At 39.4% G+C, this 20,234-nt stretch overlaps 1 protein-coding gene across 1 annotated transcript in view; it reads right to left on the reverse strand.

Annotated features, from left to right (window-relative positions):
• Positions 1 to 20,234, reverse strand: part of foxj3 (forkhead box J3) — a 144,728-nt gene that overhangs the window by 103,879 nt on the left and 20,615 nt on the right.

Below are 20,234 nucleotides of genomic sequence, written 5' to 3' on the forward strand. Positions count from 1 at the left end.
CTTAATATTCCAACAGGCCATTCAGTTCAGTGCAGCTCAAAGCATACATGGGCTCAAAGTGCAGAACTGCTTTGAACCAGAAAACATCATACCCTTGATGTAGGGAGCATTAATCTGAGAGAGAAAGGAACAAATCCACTTGGCATTCATCAGCTTTAGAAAGGTAACTCCTACATCTGCAGATTTTGCTTTTCCAACTTGTGTCTTATATACCATTTATATGCATCCTGAAAAAGATTCAAAACTCATTACTCAGTGACGCAAGTTTAGCAAAGATGAGTCATTATGCATAAAGCAGTATTCCACAAACAAAAATATGAGCTGAATTCTTATGGGTTTTTTTTTTAAACATAGTGGTCAAGAAAGTATTTGAGCCCACATTTTTAATTAATGGATCGTTTGCATAAATATAAGCAGACATAATATTACCTCGTTGGTTTGATATGTCATGTCATTCAAAATTTGCTACCTGTACTAATCCAACATTCCTACAGCACTGAATGGTGAGACTGAATCACTTACTTGCTCCAAAAACTTGATACTATTATTTTGACAAAAAGTAAGAGCATTGCTAGCAGAAGGTACAAGAAGACCCTGGCTCTCCACTTAGCTAAGCTATAATTCATCACAGATAGTGGGTCAAGAAATTGCACAGAAACATGTATTCAACACGTATTTCCTAGCTACAATTTCCTAGACACAATATTGGTGAATGACATCAAGTCCTTGACAGACATATATAAGGGTAGAGGGCCAAGAATTTTCTATGGTTCACACTTGGCAGTCATTAACACTACACGCAGTGGCCACCTTCTTGTTAAAAGTGCTAATATGATAGTGCCAATCATATGGCAGCAACCCAAAGCATAAAAGCATGCAGACATGGTCAAGAGGCTCAGTTGTTCAGACCAAACATCAGAATGGGGAAGAAATGTGATCTAAGTGACTTTGACAGCAGAATGATTATTGGTACCAGATGTAATGGTTTGAGTATCTCAGAAACTGCAGATCTCCTGGGATTTTCCACGCACAGCAGTCTCTAGAGTTTACAGAATAGTGTGATAAAAAGGAAGCATCTAATGAGCAGCAGTTCTGTGGGCAAACATGCCCCGTTAATGAGAAAGGTTAGAGGAGAATGGCCAGAGTGGTTCAAGCTGACAGGGAACCAACAGGAACTCAAAAAAACATGTTAGTGGTTATTTGGTGTGCAAAAGAGCATCTCTGAACACACAGCACATCAAATCTTGAAATGGATGAGCTACAGCAGCAGAAGACCATGAACATGCACTCAATGACCATTTTATTAGGTACAGGAGATACCTAGAAAGGGGCTACTGAGTGTATTTCTAATGCCCAAACATTCAGATCTCTGTCATGGTGATGAAAAAGAAATTTAGATTTCATTTTGAATGATAAATTCTCCTTGCCCCAGTCCATTAAATTCTCCTTCTTACAAGTCCTAAAAGTTGAAAGGTCCAGGAGGCTATTTTGTATAGGCAATTACGTGTGTGGGCTAAAGGATTAGTCTAAAATCTAAGGCTACGGCTTGAGAGGCTTAAACAAGGATGCACAGGTGAGTGGCAGGTAAGAACAGGCAAGATTTATTTTGTTATAGAGTAGATAACAGATACCAAATTATAACAAATTAAATAAAATAGGGGTGCAGGATAAGGTGACATGACATGGGAGCTGCATGACATGGGAGCTGGAGCTGGTGGAACTCTCTGTGATTCCTGGTGACCATATATGCAGCAAGTGTTGGTTAATCATGGAACTCCAGGCTTCAAGTTGATGAACTATAACCTGAGCTTCAAATACTGCAATACATTGGGTGGGGGGGGCGCGGTTTACTGGACAGAGTTTTTCAGGAGACAGTCTCACCATTAGTCTCACTTCAAATTCACACTGCAGCCAGGAACAAGAGAGTATGACTGAGATTGAGGCAGGTAGGAGGATCCTAGAGGTAGTGCAGAAGGAGCCTCAGCCCATGAGCTTGTTCAATAGGTCTGAAATTGTTGCCCACCGAGAGGGTGAGAGTGAGAAACCTGAGCAACAAAATTGTGCACCATGGATCAGGAAGCCTTTCAAGAGGCAAAAGAGAGATGTGGTTGTAATTAGGGACAGCCTAGTCAGTGGAATAGACACAATGCTCCTCTGCAAGCATAGATAATCTAGAAGACTGCCTGGTACTGTGGTTCGGGACATCTCATCTGACCTGCACAGAAATCTGGAATGGGAGGGGAAAAAAATCCAGTTGTCGTCATCATTGTGGATACCACCAACGTAGGAAGAACAATGAAAGAGGTTCTGCTGAATTTGAGCAGCTTGGGACCAAACAAAAATACAGAATCCAAAAGGTGATACTATCTGGGTCATTAACTGAGCCACGTGCAAACTGCCATAGTGTTAATAAGATCAGAGCGCCAAAGATTGGTGTCAGAGAAGTGGGTTTGAAATCATAGAAAACTGGCACCACTTTGGGGAAGAGGGAGTTGTTACAATGAGACGAACTCTATCTGAACCATGCTGGGACCAAGATCCACGCAAATCGCACAAGAGCTATGAGCAGGACTTCAAACTAAAAGTTGGTTGAACAGCCTGGAAAAGTACAGATAAAATATTGAAAAGGAAAGAGAGTGCAAGAAAGGTTATTGAAGACTCCAGAATAAAGAATAAAACAAAGTTGAAGTTTACAAACAGCAATATGAAGACAGACTTGAAAGGGGAAGTGAATACAAGACTGAATGTGTTATACTTGACTGCGTGCAGTACATGTAACAAGGTTGATGAGCTTGCAGCACAGTTAGAGATTGGCAGGTATGACGGTGTGGGCATCACTAAATTGTGGCTGAAAGAAGATTATAGTCAGGAGCTTAACAACCAGGGATACACATTGTATCAAAAGGACAGGCAAGGGTACAAAGAGTGTGGGATGGTTTTGTTGATAAAAAAAAATGAAATCAAATCCATCAAAAGAAACGACATAGGATCAGAATATGTAGAATCTTTGAGTGTAGAGTTAAGAAACAGCGAGGGTAAAAGAGACCCTAATGGGTGATACAATGCCTATAAAAAGTATTCACCCACCTTGGAAGTTTTCTTTTTTTTACCACATTGAATCACAGTGGATTTGATTTGGCTTTTTTGATCAACAGGAATGAGTCTTGTGTCAAAGCGAAAACAAACCTCTAACAAATTGTAATTTATTACAACTATTCAACAAACTAATTGATTGCATAATTACTCACCCCTTTCAAATCAGTATTTAGTAGATGCACCTTCGGCCGCAATTACAGCCTTGAGTCTGTGTGGATAGGGCTCTATATCAGCTTTGCATATCAGGACACTAACTTTTCCCCCATTCTTATTTACGAAACAGCTCAAGTTCTGTCAGATTGAGTGAATTGCCCATTTCAAGTCCAGCCACAAATTCTCAATTGAATTGAGGTCTGGACACTGACTTGGCCACTCCAGGACATTAACTTGGTTGTCTTTAAGCCATTCCGGTATCACTTTGGCTTTATGCTTGGGGTCATTGTCTTGCTGGAAAGCAAATCTTCTCCCAAGTCACAGTTCTCTTGTAGACTGCATCAGGTTTTTCTCCAGGATTTCCCTGTATTAATTTTACCTTTTACCTTCACAAGCCTTCAAGGGCCTGGTGCAGTGAAGCATCCCCACAGCATGATGCAGTCACATCATGCTTCACAGTAAGGATGGTGTTTTTTGATGTTGTGCGGTGTTTGGCCTATGCCAAATATAATGGTTTAGTCTGATGGTCAAACAGCTCAATTTTGTTTCATCAGACCATAGAATCTTCTTCCAAGTGACTTCAGAGTCTCCCACGTACCTTCTGGCAAAATCTAGCTGATATTTCATGTGAGTTCCCCCCCCCCCCCCCCCCCCCAAAAGTTGCTTTCTCTTCGCCATTCTCCCAGTAAGCTGTGACAGGTGAAGCATCTGGGCACAATTGTTGTATGCACAGTCTTTCCCATCTCAGCCACTGAAGCTTGTAACTCCTCCACAGCTGTCATGGGTCTCTTGGTGGCCTCCCTTACTATTCCCCTTCTTGCACGGTTACTCAGGTTTTGAGGACAGCCTGCACTATGCATATTTACTGTGGTGCCATATTCTTTCAATTTCTTGATGATTGTACTCCAAGGGTTATTCAGTGACTTGGAAATTTTCTTGTATCCATCTCCTGACTTGTGCTTTTCAATAACCTTTTTGCGGAATTGCTTGGAGTGTTCTTTTGTCTTCATGGTGTAGTTTTTGCCAGGATACTAACTCACCAGCAGTTGGACCATCCAGATACGGTATACTTTTAATACAATCAATTGAAACACCCTGACTGCACACGGGTCTCCAAAAACAGATCTCCATTTAACAAACTATGTGACTTCTTAAAACCAATTAGCTACACCAGTAATAATTTGGTGTGTCAGGTTAACAGGGGTGAACACTTATACAATCAAGTATTTCATATTTTGTAATTAATGTATATCACTTTGTAGAGATCTGTTTTCACTGAGACAAGTCTTTTTTCGTTTGATCAGTGTCAAAAAAGCCAAATTAAATACACTGTGATTCAATGTTGTAAAACAATAAAGCAAGAAAACTTTTGGACAGGGGTGTGAAATATTTTTACAGGTATTTTATATACAGGTCTCCAAACTGTTTCCAGGATGTGGGGTTCAAATTACAACAGGAGATAGAAATGCCATGTAAAAAGGGTAATGTTAAGATGGTCATGACCTTTCAACTTGCAGGTAGATTGCAAAAATTAGGTTGGTGCTGGGTCAAAAGTAAAGCAATTTGTAGATTGTCCAGGAAACAGGCTTTCAGAGCAGCTTGTGGTCAACCTCACTAGGGAAAAGGTAAATCTAGAGTGGGCGTTTTGTAATGAACTAGATTTGATAAGAAATCTGAAGAGGGCAGTGATCATAATGTGATAGAATTCATCATGCAGTTGAGAGAATGAAGTTAAAAATCAGATATATCATTGTTAGAATGGAGTAAAGGGAACTACAGAGGCATGAGAGAGGAGCTGGCAAAAGTTGACCGGAAGGGTACGCAGGATTGGTTCATCCCAAAGAAGCAGCAGTATTCTCAAGGGAGGATGAGGCAACCATAACTGAAATGGGAAGTCAAAGACAGCATAAAAGCAAAAGAGGGCATACAATATAGCAAAAATTGGTGGGAAGTTAGAGGATTGGGAAGCTTTTAAAACCAATAGAAGGCAACTTAAAAAGCAGTAAGGAGAAAAGAGAGAAAATATGAAGGTAAGCTAGCCCGATAATATAAAAGAGGATGCCAAATGTCTCTTTCAGATTAACAAGAATGAAAAAGAACATTGGACTGCTGAAAAATGATGCTGGAGTGGTAGTAATGGGTGACAAGGAAATGGCAGACAGAATTAAAAAGTATTTTGTATCAGTCTTCACTTTGGAAGACACCAGCAGCACACCTGAAATTCAAGAATGTCAGAGTAGACTATTACTAAGGAGAAAGTGCTTGAGAAGCTGAAAGATCTGAAGGTAGAGAAATCACCTAGACCAGAGACTACATCCCAGGGTTCTGAAAGAGGTAATGAGGAGTGATCTTTATGATCTTTCAAAAATTACTAGATTCTGGAATGGTTCCAAAAGACTGCAAAGGTGCAAATGTCAGTTCACTCTTTAAGACAGCAGGAAATTATAGGCCAGTTGGGCTGACTTCAGTGGTCGGCAAGACATTAAGAACATTAATGATGAGGTTTTGAGGTGTTTAGAGGCAGATGATTAAACAGGACAAAATCAGCAATTTTGCCTAACAAATTTGTTGAAATTCTTTGAGAAAATAACAGGCAAGATAGACAAAAGATAATCAGTGTATGTTGTTTACTTAGATTTTCTGAAAGCCTTTGACAAGATGCCTCACATGAGGCTGCTAAAAAAATTAAAAACCCATGGTATTACAGGAAAGATATTAACGTGGACAGATGAATGGCTGACTGACTGACAGAAGGTAAAAAGTGGGAGTAAAGAGGGCCTTTTCTGCTTAGCTGCTGTTTACTAGAAGTGTTTCATAGATGGTCAGTGCCAGGTCCACTCATGATACATGTTAATAATTTGAATTATGCACTTAATGGCTTTATTGCCATGTTTCCAGATGATACAAAAATAAGTGGGGGGGCATGTAGTGTTGAGGAAGCAGGGAGCCTGCAGAAGGACTTTGATTAGGAGGATGGGAGGAGGAGGAGCAGATGGAATAAAGCATTGGGAAGTGCATGATTATGACTTTGGTAGAAGGAATAAAGGTATAGACTGTTTTCAAAATAGGCAGCAAATTCAGCAATCGGAAAAGAGACTTGGGAGTCCTCGTGCAGTATTCCCTGAAGATTAACTTGTAGGCCGAGTCAATAATAGGAAAGGCAAATATAATGTTAGCATTCATTTCGAAAGGACTGAAATGTAAGAGTAATGGTGTATTGATGAGGCTTTATCAGGCATTGATTAGATCACACTTGGAGTACTGCACATAGCTTGGGCCCTTATCTAAGAAAATATGTGCTGGCACTGGGGAGGGTCCAGAGGAGGCTCATGAGAATAATCCCCAGGAATGAAAGGGTTAACATATGAGAAGCATTTGATGGTTCTGGGTTTGTACTCAATGGTGTTGAGAAGAATGAAGAGAAGGAGGGGAATGTCATTGAAGCCTACCAGATATTGAAAGGTCTAGGACCAAAGGTCATCACCTCAGAATAGGACAGAAATGAGGAGGATTTTTTTAAGCCAGAGGATAGTGAATCAATCTATGGAATTCACTGCCATTGCCATCTGTGGAGGCCAAGTCAATGGATATCTTTGAAGTGGAAATTGACAGATTCTTGCTTGGTAAAGGCCTTAATGGTTAAGGGGAGAAGGCAGAACAATGGCATTGAGAGGGAAAATAAATTAATCATGATTGGATGGCAGAATAGGCTCAATGGGCCAAATGACCCAATTCTGCTGCTATGTTTTATGGTCTAAACAAATTAAAGACTTTAATTATGATTCCTTAAGGTTGAGGCAAATTGGAAAAGTCAACGTTTCAGGTTGAGACTTCAATCAGTTATAAAATAATTTATGTTCCTTAAGCCAAAGACAAAAGGTCAGATTGAGAATGGAATAGATTACCATAATTCAAATTGAAGTTTGAAAAGAGATCTATTAAAAAATCTGTTCAATCTACAGGAAACCACATCATGAGCACTTAATTAAGTACACTGAATTAAAAGAATAAGTAAATTGGAAGGACTGTATGGGTCCCTGCATATCCAGGAGGAAAGTGGTAAAGAAGAGAGAGCTGAATCTTCTATGACTGCACAAGAAAGTGGGTACTGAGAAAGATGGAAGCGTGGACCAGAACAGTGCAGAGTTAATTACCTCACTAGAATGCTCAAAGGGAAGGGAAGTGAAAAGTGAAATGGGCAGCGGAATAATTTTGAGACCATGTTTTTAGTGCTTGATACTTTTGGATTTAACACTTAGAATCAGAATCAGATTTATCACCAGCATGTGATGTGAAATTTGTTAACTTAGCAGCAGCAGTACAATGCAAATTAAAAGGAGTCAAAGAAAATTCCTTAAATTTTGGGGCATGACTTTCAATGGTACGTCCACAGTAACTCCCACGATAACCAATTTTCTGATTGGAAGACACATTAATGGAGCAATGCTGGATAAGGAGCCAGCACTGGCACACATCTGTTATGTACACTAAATGGTGGTTAGCATAATACTCCTACAAATTTGGGACAATGCTCTCAACTACTAAAACAAACTTTGATTTGTTCTGTAAACTCCAACCACTTCAAATAAGCTTTAAGTTGATCTTATCTCCTTTCAAATGAAATTCAAATCAAAGTGACTCATGAGAGAGAAAAAACAGATTTGTCTCATCTTGCTCTCAAAAGCACAAAACAACCTCAGTACACCAACAACTACCCAAGAAGTCAGCACTTCATGCTTTGCAGTGGTTGTCAGCAACAACACATGAAGGCTCTTGAGAACTTCCCCAGTGAAATTGACAGCCTACCAAAAAAGTAACACACAAAACTTTCTTTTGAAGTCTGGTTTTGACAGTGAAGTGTGCCACTTTGCATCTCTTCACTTCCCTCACATGAACTGTACAACACAACAGCAAGAACTGAAGAAACTGATTTATGTAACAGCTGCCAAGCTTGAGGATGTGAACTTGTCATAATCATTAAAAAATCAGATTTATTATCACCAACCTATAGTATAAGAGACAGCAGTACAGTGCAAAAATTACTATGAATTACAAATAAATAGTGGATTCTGGATAATTGCAACACACCAAGAGCAGTACATTATGACCCAATTAAGCGTTTCACCAATTAACCAAAGTTTCATGGAAATAGTTAAAAAGGTATTAAAAAGACAAACTACTGTTTAACTGAGTAACAAATACTATATTTAAGTGAAATACATAACAAATTAGAATACCAATACTACTTCTCTACTATAAAACTATTAGTTCCTAATTGTTATCAGAGGAATTCATCCAGTGTACCTGTAAACTATCATATTCTTTCTATTGACTATAATCAGTGCAGACATCTAGCGTAGATAATAGACTGCCTTCATAAAATGCTACCAGCAATTGCATCCTCCAAATCTTCATTTTCATTGTAACATTCAAGGTGATTGTTGATACTTCTATAGTTCCTAATATGAAGTCATGAAGTCATTTCAATTTTACTCCCAGCCATTTCTGGCACCTCCAAGCCTGTATGCTTGCAATCACAGTGAGCAAAATAGATCTGAATTGTCTTATTGCTCACCAATTATCAGTGACCAAAATCACTGTTTTTTGAATATAAGCACACACAACTGAAGCTATTTAAAAACTGTTTGCTCTAAGTACAGTGTAGCATCTAACATCCACACAAGTGTGTGCATCTGACTCTAGTCACAAACTATTCAACAAGTCCCCTGGCCTAATTAAGCAGCAGCAGAGAGTCCCAAATAAAAGCAGGAAATGCTGGATAGTTTCTCCAATTAGCTTTTGTTCTTTAAGAGCTTCCCCAAATAACTGGAATCCACTATACCACAAAGTAAGGAATAAAAAGGTTGTGTTCATGGACTGCTCAGAAATCTGATGGTGGAGGAAAAGCTGTTTCTGAATCACTGAGTACAAGGCTCCTGGCTCCTGCATCTCATCCTCAACATTAGTAATGAGAAGAGGACATGGCCCAGTTGGCAAGGGATGCCTCTTGAACATCAAGGGTATTTTCAAGTTCAAAGTAAGTTTATTATCAAAGTACATATATTGTATGCCACTATATACTACCTTGAAAAAATTTTCACGCAGGCTTTTAAACAAATAAAAAGTACAATAGAATTTTATGAAAAACGATGCAAACAACCAAAGTGCAAAGGGTGATAATCTGTGCAAATATGAATAATAGTGTAAACGTGAGTTTTAAAAGTCCTTGAAAGTGAGTATGCATGTCATAGAATCATTTCAGAGTAGTGATGACTGAAATGATCAATGTCAGTTCAGGAGCCTAACGGTTGCAGAGGGAAGAGTTCCTGAACCTAGCCGTGTGGAATCTAACTCTTCCATAACTCCTGTCCAATGTTAGTAGTTAGAAGAGGGCACGGCCTAGATCACAGAAGTCTTTGATTATGGATTCTGCTTTCTTAAGGCAGCACTCTATATAAATGCCACTCAGTGGGAGGGTTATGCTCATGACAGAGGTGGTTGAATATACACCCCTCTGCAGCCTCTTGAGATCCTATGAATTAAAGCCTCCATACCAGGCATTCAGTCAGAATGCTTTCCACAGTACATCTATGAAAATTTGCAAGTCTCTGGTAACATACCAGTCTTGGAATTAGATCAACCAGCTGCATTCTCATGCAATTTGAAGTTAATACAAACAAGACACTATCTAAGATGACAATACAGCACCACAAGAAAAGGTACAACTGATGCTTCCGGAAGCTGCACTTGAATAGATAATTAATAAGTCACATTCATAAATGTAGTATCAGAATTCACTGCCATGCGGGCCACCCAAAAGTTTGTCCACATTCTTACATAAAGACCAAGCAGAGTACAGGAAGAAGTTTTGGGACTGAAGATTTAGTTAAACAGACCTATTCTCCACTATTGCTGAATATTAATAAATTACAGAAACCAGAAGCTAGAAACACCAGCACAAAGGCTCAGCAGTTTAACACATCAACATGAATTAAAGAGGATGCCATACCTACACACTAACATACACAAAGGAACTCAGTGGGCCAGGCAGCATCTACGGTAAAGAGTAAACAGTCGATGTTTCAGGCCGAGAAGGGTTTCCAGCATTTGTGTGTTGCCAAGATTTTCAGCATCTGCAGATTTTCTTGTCTTTACACTGACACACTAATTCATTTCATCCAAACATACCTGTAGGCATTAATTTATCTTCAAATGGAATGGATCACCAACACTCAGTAACAAATCTCATCTGAATGGTTTACTACTCAATGTCAAAACACACAAATAAGAGTAGCAATTTGGGCAAGAAATCCAAGATGTCAACCAGATGCCAAGCACCTAAAAGGACACTATCTTTTGTAGCAAAGCAAGAAAATGGGAAAATTAAAAACTAGTTGCACATCATCATTTTAGTTTTTTGCTCTGCAAGTCAAAGGCAAAATTAGAACTGGGTTTATTATCATAAGCATGTGTCGTGAAATTTGTTAACTTAGCAGCAGCAGTTCAATGCAATACATAATATAGAAGAAAATAATCAAATAATAATTATAAATAAGTAAATCAATTACAGTATATGTAACAAACACGAGGAAATCTGCAAATGCTGGAAATTCAAACAACACATACAAAATGCTGGTGGAACACAGCAGGCCAGGCAGCATCTATAAGGAGAAGCGCTGTCGACAGCGCTTCTCCTTATAGATGCTGCCTGGCCTGTTGTGTTCCACCAGCATTTTGTGTGTGTTGTTTACAGTATATGTATATTGAATAAATCAAAAATTCATGCAAAAACAGAAATAATGCTAAAAATGTGAGTTAGTGTTCATGGGTTCAATGTCCATTTAGCAATCGGATGGCAGAGGGGAAGAAGCTGTTCCTGAATCACTGAGTGTGCGCCCTCAGGCTTCTGTATCTCCTGCCTAATGGTATCAGTGAGAAAAGGGCATGCCCTGGGTGCTGGGGGTCCTTAATAGTGGATGCTGCCTTTCTGAGACAATGCTCCTTGAAGATGTCTGGGTACTTTGTCAGCTAGTCCCCAAGATGGAGCCGACTAAATTTACAATGCTCTGCAGCAACCCCGCCCCCCCATACCAGACAGTGATGCAGCCCATCAAAATGCTCTGCTCGGTACATCAATAGAAGTTTTTGAGTATTTTTGTTGATCTACCAAATCTCTTCCAATTCCTAATGAAGTATAGTCACTGTCTTGCCTTCTTTAAAGCTGCATCAATATGTTGGAATCGGGTTAAGTCCTCAGAGATCTTGACATCCAGGAACTTGAAACTGCTCACTCTCTCCACTTACAATCCCTCTATGAGGATTAGTATGTGCTCCTTCATCTTACCTTTCCTGAAGTCAACAATCAGCTCTTTTGACTTACTGATGTTGAGTGCAAGTTTGTTGCTGCAACACCATTCCACTAGTTGGTGTATCTCGCTCCTGTACAGTCTCTTGTCTCCATCTGAGAATCTACCAACAATGGTTGTATCATCAGCAAATTTATAGATGGTATTTGAGCTATGCATAGCCACACAGTCATGGGTATAGAGAGAATAGAGCAGTAGGCTCTATCCCTGAGGTGCACCAGTGTTGATCATCAGCGAGGAGGAGATATTATCACCAATCCAGACAGATTTTGGTCTTCTGGTTAGGAAGTTGAGGATCCAATTGCAGAAGGAGGTATAGAGGCCCAGGTTCTGTATCTTATCAATCAGGATTGTGGGAATGATGGTGTTAACTGCTGAGCTATAATCGATGACAGCATCCTGACATAGATGCATGTTTTGTCCATTTAGTACATTCATTTAGCAAGTTCATTTGGTCGTGCAAGAAACAGAAATTATATATTGATAAAGCCATTTTATCACATCAAACCACTGAAATGTAATGACGCTTGTGAACAAGTGTGTCAGAAACATTGTGTACTGCATTTCCACAAATAGCAATAACTTGAAATTCTATTTTCAGTTTCATTACTTGAAGTAAGAATGCTGTACAGAGAACTTCATACTCTCAATGTGGCTATTAATATGTATATCTGGACAATTAGATCATTTCAGCTTTAAAAAAATCTACAGATATTACTTCAGACATGTAGCACTCACCACCACCATAGTTTGCTCCATTACACAACCACCATTTCAAGTCCAAGAACCTGACCCAAAGACAATCTTCATATCTCATCTATGCAAGTTCAAGTGTAATTATCATTCACCATACACATGAATACAAACAAATTAGTGTTCTTCCAGGGCCAAGGTGCAGCACACAGTACCAGCAGTCACACAAACCACATACAATTGCAGGAGAACAATCACAAAAAATACATATAACTCAAGTCCCTGACTCACGGCCATCCTCATCATGTACCAATGCAACCGCAGACAAAGGCAATCTAACAAGTCTTCACTGAGAGAACACTGGAGGGCAGCACAGACAGGACAGGGCAGCCCCCAACCCAACACAGACTCCAGCTCTCTCGCACGCCAGCTCCAGCATCAGCTTTCCAGGGCGGTTGAGCCCACAGCACAAGGGCCTGGTCTGTACACAACCGAGACCATGCAGCTTTTCTACTGTTGATCTCACCAACGAACTGGACTTTTGGTATTCTACATTCCCAATGTGTACCAGGGTCTTGTGATCATGAGAAACACCTCCAAGACAATCATTTGCACCGTTTGTTGGACCACGCATCGTCTCTGACTTCTTCCTTCTTCGGTGGCTGCAACCACCAATAACACAGTGCACAATGAATCCAGCTCCACTACCATCAAGCTACTTGCCAGTGGGTCAGACCTGCAGCACATGATGTTTGTTCTCAATATCCAACAGTCAATTGTGATTGCACAAAAAAATATAAAGGTCAAATAATTACACCTTTATTTGGACCCAGAGAAGCTGCTGCAACCAAGCGTGCCACCATCTTACTGGATCAATGATACTGCCCATTTCCATCCCAAGGACATTACCTTGCTGCCTCTTCAGTTTTGTGTGGCTGAAACCCTCACAGACCATTACCCTGAAGTTTTACTATTCAGAGAAATCTACAAGCCTCCAATTTAACTGTCCAAATTTTAAATTCATTCGAATGTCAGCCTATTCATGTTCAAATCTCCATCAATCCACATTTGTCTATCACTCTGTTTCATGACGTTCTCAATAATAAAATTCCCACACTTATTTTCAAATCCTTGCATTGTATTTTCACATCAGGCAAACTGCTAGGTATGAATTCCTCCAAAGCGAATCTAGGGTTGCAATAATGGTTAAGTGTTCCACAAATGGTCCCTAACCTTGGCCTGGTAAATCTTTCTCCCAGTGTTAAATAATTTTATAACACTCCTGTAAAATGCCTGGGGCCATGCATTAAAGGCTAAATTTAAGTACACGTTCTTGATGAATCCCTGAAAAAAGTAATAGGTGAAAATAACCATCGACTTAGTCAAACTGACACTGGTGATAAAAAGCCAGAGATTCTGAAGTGCACTTATACCAGCATGCTTTAATGTAATTTCAACTATTTAAACATACCTTTCAAAAGTGACCGGTAACCAAGATGTAGCCATTAGAAATTCATCCAACAGTTCAAAACATCAAAAAAAAACAAGCCTGGAACACTAAAATCTTTAGTTGTGGGTATTTTTCACAGATCAAAATTACACAATACCAAAACTTTCTTTATTACAATGACAACGTAACAGTGGTGTTAAATACCACAAGCTTTTTTTTCTGGGAGGCAATACCCATGTCCTGAGGCATAAGCTACAAATTAGTTGCCTTGAAGGGAGAAAGAATTAGGGCAGCTACCTCTCAGACCTTGATAAAACTTGTAAACTAAAAGCCTGGAAATCATTACCATAGATGTAAAGATGCCAGTACAGAGAATACTGATTACTGGATTGCAGAGCACAAACAAGGCTTACAACATTCAATTTCATAGAAAAATTACCACCCTTCAAAATTTAACAGAATTCTTGTCAGTAAATTGTCTCAACAAGTTTTTCAGGACTCCCTTAAGGCACTGACATGTAAAACAGAACTTGGTGTGACCTGAAACACGCAGATCAGAAAGCTATAGTTTCCCCTAACAATCATACCTATAACGACTACACCCAATGAAGAACAGAAAGCCAAGGCTCCTACTTAGCATTCTAGCTGGAAATTAAACAGGTAACTTAAGCTTAGCCTTGATTTGCTTTCTTTATAAACTCTGATAGCAAGCTCAAAATCATTGCTTCAACTCACACATGGTACACGATAGTTTTATGGCTGACAATAGGAAAAGGGCACTGCCAAGATAGGAAGGAGAAAAGCAAGATGGGGAAAAGATGTGTGAAATACCTCCTCAAAATGATGTCTAATGCTATGTTCTCCCCTTTGACAAAGCAGTCTACAGTCTTTTAGTGAAATACACCTAAGTTGTCTGTGTGGCAGCAACTCTCAGCCTGTTAAGAGGAGTCTGTGAATATATATTTAAGACACCACAGGACAAATATGATGTTACATCATAAGGAGTGTTATAGAGTAGTCACGTTTAATTTTGTTTAGACAGCTGAAGATGGTAATAATATTACTTATTGGCAGCAAATGTCTTCTCCAGCAGCAAAACTAGTTAACCTGAAAGGTAAATTAAATAGATTAACAAAACAAACATTGAAAAGTGGAGCAAACACGAGGAAATCTGCAGATGCTGGAAATTCAAACAACAAAACACACAAAATGCTGGTAGAACACAGCAGGCTAGGCAGCATCTATAGGGAGAAGCGCTGTCGACATTTCGGGCCGAGACCCTTCGTCAGGACTAACCGAAAGGAAAGATAGTAAGAGATTTGAAAGTAGTGGGGGGGAGGGGGAAATGTGAAATGATAGGAGAAGACCGGAGGGGGTGGGATGACAATCTGGAAAGGTGATTGGCAAAAGTGATACAGAGCTGGAGAAGGGAAAGGATCATGGGACGGGAGGCCTCAGGAGAAAGAAAGGGGGGGGGGGGGGGGCGGAGCACCAGAGGGAGATGGAGAACAGGCAAACAACTAAATATGTCAGGGATGGGGTAAGAAGGGGAGGAGGGGCATTAACGGAAGTTAGAGAAGTCACTGTTCATGCCATCAGGTTGGAGGCTACCCAGCCGGTATATAAGGTGTTGTTCCTCCAACCTGAGTTTGGATTCATTTTGACAATAGAGGAGGCCATGGATAGACATATCGGAATGGGAATGGGACATGGAATTAAAAGTGATGAAAAGTGAAAATGAAAAGTGGATTTCTAGATCTTCAGCTGGAGTTAATCAGCTGATATGTTCAGAACAGGGGAGGGGGTTTAAATAGGTTTAAAGACCATCCGCATGCAGAGACAAACACGCACATTATAAATAGATGCTTGGACAAACAGTATTCACTCCAAGTCATAGTAAATAGATCAAGGGAGGCTTCTGAAGACGGGATAAAAATATAAAGACAGATACAGTAAAGGGGTTTCGTTGAACCAGTTTTTTGGAGCGGGGCAGCAACCCACATACCACAGGGGTAGCAATGGGAACAGGGAACAGTAATCATATAGTTCAAAGGAACTAAGTGTGTGCAACAACAAACCTCAAATAAAAACCTACAGAATCTTGCTGCAGTGATATTTATAAAATTTAAGGATTAGAATCAGTGAAGCTTGGCAATGTGATGGGATTGTGAGCAGGGTAATGAACTACACTATTACAGATCCTTTGATGGCTGTGAAAACTCAAAACAATAAACTACATTCCGCTATGGAGACCAAAATATGTAACTTCTAAAAGCACTATACAGATTTGGAAAATAACATTATTTTGCTCTTTCTGATCTGGCGAAGTTACTGGAAGTTCAACTAACTTTCAATCAGTTGAAAGAACAAACTAATTGCTTTAGCAGTTTTCTTAAATTCAAATTAAAATCAAAGTCAAAAGCTTCAGGAGTTTTAAATTTGAAAATTTAAATCTGCAAAGGAGATGTGCAACATAGAGGATTAAACGGAATTTTCACTCCAGGATCTAAATCCAGCCTAGACTGAAGGAAACCAGATTCTGAGTAGTGAGAATACAACTTTGATTTAATTGGCACAAAATGCTAGCCTCACAAGAGATGTACCTAATATGTGGCAAACAGGAAAAACTACACACACGCTTCAGAAACTGGGACTAAGGTATGCAGTCAGGGCAGATTAGAGCTTCACCTAATAAGTACTGCACCTAATAAGTCAACTACTCAGGGGGGCCAAGTACAATTAACATTTCAGTAACACAGAACATCAATATTAACTATTTTTTCTCTCTGCACATGATACCTCAAAGTGCTTACAATGTTGCATTAATTTCATATTTTCAGCTTCATGTATTTCATTTTCCTATAATTGTTTAACATGCTTTAATTATTACTCAATAGGTTTCAATAGGTACATTTAATGTCAGAGAAATGTATACAATATACATCATGAAATCCTTTCTTCTGATACAGATCTGAATCATTTTAATGCTAATCATCAGGAGACAAAATTAAAAAGCCCTTAGAATCTTTCATTTTAATAACAAAAGTACATTGAAGAATACAGTTCACAATTCTCTTAATTTCAAAACACAAAGTCAAATAAGCACAAAGCAGTTACCAAACTTGTAATTTTTGGAATCTATGTTAGTACACAAAATTTTCCCTAAAATCTATTCATAAAGTCCAAAGCACTCATATATACAGCAACTTTATAATGTGTTTTAATTCATTCTACCCATTATTTATTTGTATCATTAAAAATTCCACCAAGATGTTGATAGCCATTTCATTTCTATAAGGAATACCCTCTCATTTTTCATCTTTTTTTTCCTTTGTCTGATTAACAATATTTCCAGAAGGAAGTGTACAGCACATGCCTGTGAATGGATTGTCTAAAGTTATCAAAGAAAGACCTAAAGATAATTTTACCTCTGTTATAATGTGGCTCTCTGCCTACATTCAGATCATGAACTGACCAGTAAATTCCCATTACCGTTCCACCCCCAAACCAAAACTGATGGAGGGAAGGATGTAATTAGAATCCTTATTGGAAAGAAAGGTGTAGTATTTAAGACATTTCATCCTACTTCATGGACAATGAAGCAGTTCAAAGCTACTGGGCCTCTGTACCTCCTTCTGCAATTGGATCCTCGACTTCCTAACCATAAAACCACAATCTGTGCAGATTAGTGATCCACCTCACTGATGATCAACACTGGTGCACCTCAGGGGTGTGTGTTTAGCCCACTGCTCTACTCTCTCTATACCCACGACCGTGTGGCTATGCATAGCACAAATACCATCTATAAATTTGCTGACAATACAACAATTGTTGGTAGAATCTCAGATGATGACCAGTGGGCATACAGGAGCAAGATATGCCAACTAGTGGTGTGGTGTTGCAGCAACAACCTGGCACTCAACTTTAATAAGACAAAATAACTGATTGTAAACTTCAGGAAGGGTAGGACATACCAATCCTCAGAAGGATCAGAAGTGGAGAGAGTGAACATTTTCAAGTTGCTGGGTGTCAAGATCTCTGAGGACCTAATCAGGTCCCCAACATATCAATGCAGTTACAAAGAAGGCAAGACAGTGACTATACTTCATTATGAGTTGAAGAGATTTGGTATGTCAACAAATACACTCAAGAACTTCTATAGATGTACTATGGACAGCATTCTGACAGGCTGCATCACTATCTGGTATGGGGGGGGGGGGGGGGCTACTGCATAGGACCAGAAGAAGCTACAGAGGGCTGTAAATCTACCCAGGACATCTTTGAGGAGTGGTGTCTCAGAAAGGCAGCATCCATTATTAAGGTCTTCCAGCACCCAGGGCATGCCCTTTTCTCACTATTACTATCAGGTAGGAGGTACAAAAATCTGAATGCACACACTCAGCGAATCAAAAGCAGCTTCTCCCATTTGCCATCCAATTCCTAAATGGACATTGAACCCTTGAACACCACCTTTTTTAATACATATTATTTGTTTTTGCATGATTTTTAATCTATTCAATATATGTATACTGTAATTAATTTACTTATTATTTGATTATTTTCTTCTATATTAAGTATTGCATTGAACTGCTGCTGCTAACAAATTTCACGATACATGCTGGTGATAACAAACCTGCTTCTGATTCTACTGTTACAGTGCACAGAATATAGCAACCAATTTATATCTCAGTGAAACTGCACCACTGAGAAGTGCACAGCTTGTCGTTCTGCACCATCAGTCTGAATGATGTCCTCCGATCGCAAAAGGAGTCTGGGTACAAGATGAGTTAACTCAAAAAAGAAAGCACAAATAGCCTGCCAAAACTGACATTTGTCCATGTTTCATCACATGGCTAACTCTGGCTAAGATTTGCCTGGATCCCTCGTCTGGAAAATATTTCAGGTATAAGACATTTGCAGTTTAGGAGACCTCCAAAATAAGACTTTTGCCACATTTAGTATAATCAGTCAAGTGTCAAATTTCATACATGAAAAACTGTTCACAAAACCCTTCAATATTTGTATAAGAAATCTTCTATTCCTGTGGATATGGAAATATCCAACCCAAAACAGTTTTCACAAATTTACCTTTTGATGAAGCATCAGGGGACGACAAGGGGGAAGAAAAATTAAAATCACTTCCTTCATAATATGTAAATTGTGGATGATCCCCATAATCCCAAACAAAAGACTTAGAGATGAAAATTTGGGAGGTGTGCCTGATTTCTTTAAGGAACTATTCAGCATACCATCAATAATCCTTGGTAGAGGAACTAAGAAAAACTCACCAACTTTCAGACACTAGCCATTTTCATGTGCCTGGATGGGTACACCCAAAGTCTAGATGGCCCTCATCCTGATTGCAGCAAATAAATATTAAAAAAATAAATATTTTTGTTGCTCAATTTTGCCCTTTTTAAAAGCAAATTGCAAAAAAGAAAAACAAAGCCAGCCCCCTCAGCTTCTGGAGAAAAGCATCATTCAATACAGCAATAACCACTACATGAAGTCTTGCACTCAAAAATATTCCCAGGATGGCAGTCACTTTCAAGAATTTGCCACCACATCCAAGACAAGCAAAAACATCCTGACCAGCAGCATCTCTGCCTGGTATGGGAAATGTATCTCCCTTAATCATAGGATTCTGCAGAGAGTGGCGCGGACAGCCCAGTGCATGTGTAGTTGTGAACTTCCCATGATTCAGAACATTTACAAATACAGGTATGATAAAAAAAGGGCCCAAAGTCTAATTGGGGACCCAAGTCACCTCGACCACAATCTATTCCAGCTGCTACCATCTGGAAAATGGCACCACAGCATAAAAGCCAGGACCAACAGGCTCCAGGACAGTTTCTTCCACCAGGCTACCAGACTGCTTAATTCTATGTATTTCTATATATGTATGCAACTGTATTTCTAGGTTATATTGATTACCCTGTTGTACACCATATTTTTTTATAAATTACTTTAATTGCACATTTGAATGAAGACATAACGTGAAGGTGAAACCAGGAGACAGGGAGTAGTGAAGTAAAGAGCTCAATTTCACCTGTCACCTCATGTTTCTTCCTCTCCTCCCCCCACATTCTAACTCTGACTCTTCCTCATTTTTTTCGCCAGTCATGATAATGGGTCTCAGACCGAAATGTCGACTGTACTCTTTTCCACAGATGCTGCCTGGCCTGCTGAGTTCCTCCAGCATTGTGTGTATTGCTTGGATTTCCAGCATCTGCAGATTTTCCCTTGTTTGCGATTAAATTGATTTTGAATGTGTTCAACAAATTACATGTTCATAAAATGTCTTCATTGAAAGCTCACTTTAGCTCTCCATACCAGATCTCTTATCACAATATTATTGTAATGAAGCTTGCAAAAGTTGATAACCATAGTTTGCACCCACTGTCCCACAACACAAATGCCACCAAGACTGATAGCCGTACCATACAACCACCATCACCCCACCACTTCGGCCATTT

This window comes from Hemitrygon akajei, chromosome 29 (assembly GCF_048418815.1).
Source record: "Hemitrygon akajei chromosome 29, sHemAka1.3, whole genome shotgun sequence".
Classification (NCBI taxonomy): domain Eukaryota; kingdom Metazoa; phylum Chordata; class Chondrichthyes; order Myliobatiformes; family Dasyatidae; genus Hemitrygon; species Hemitrygon akajei.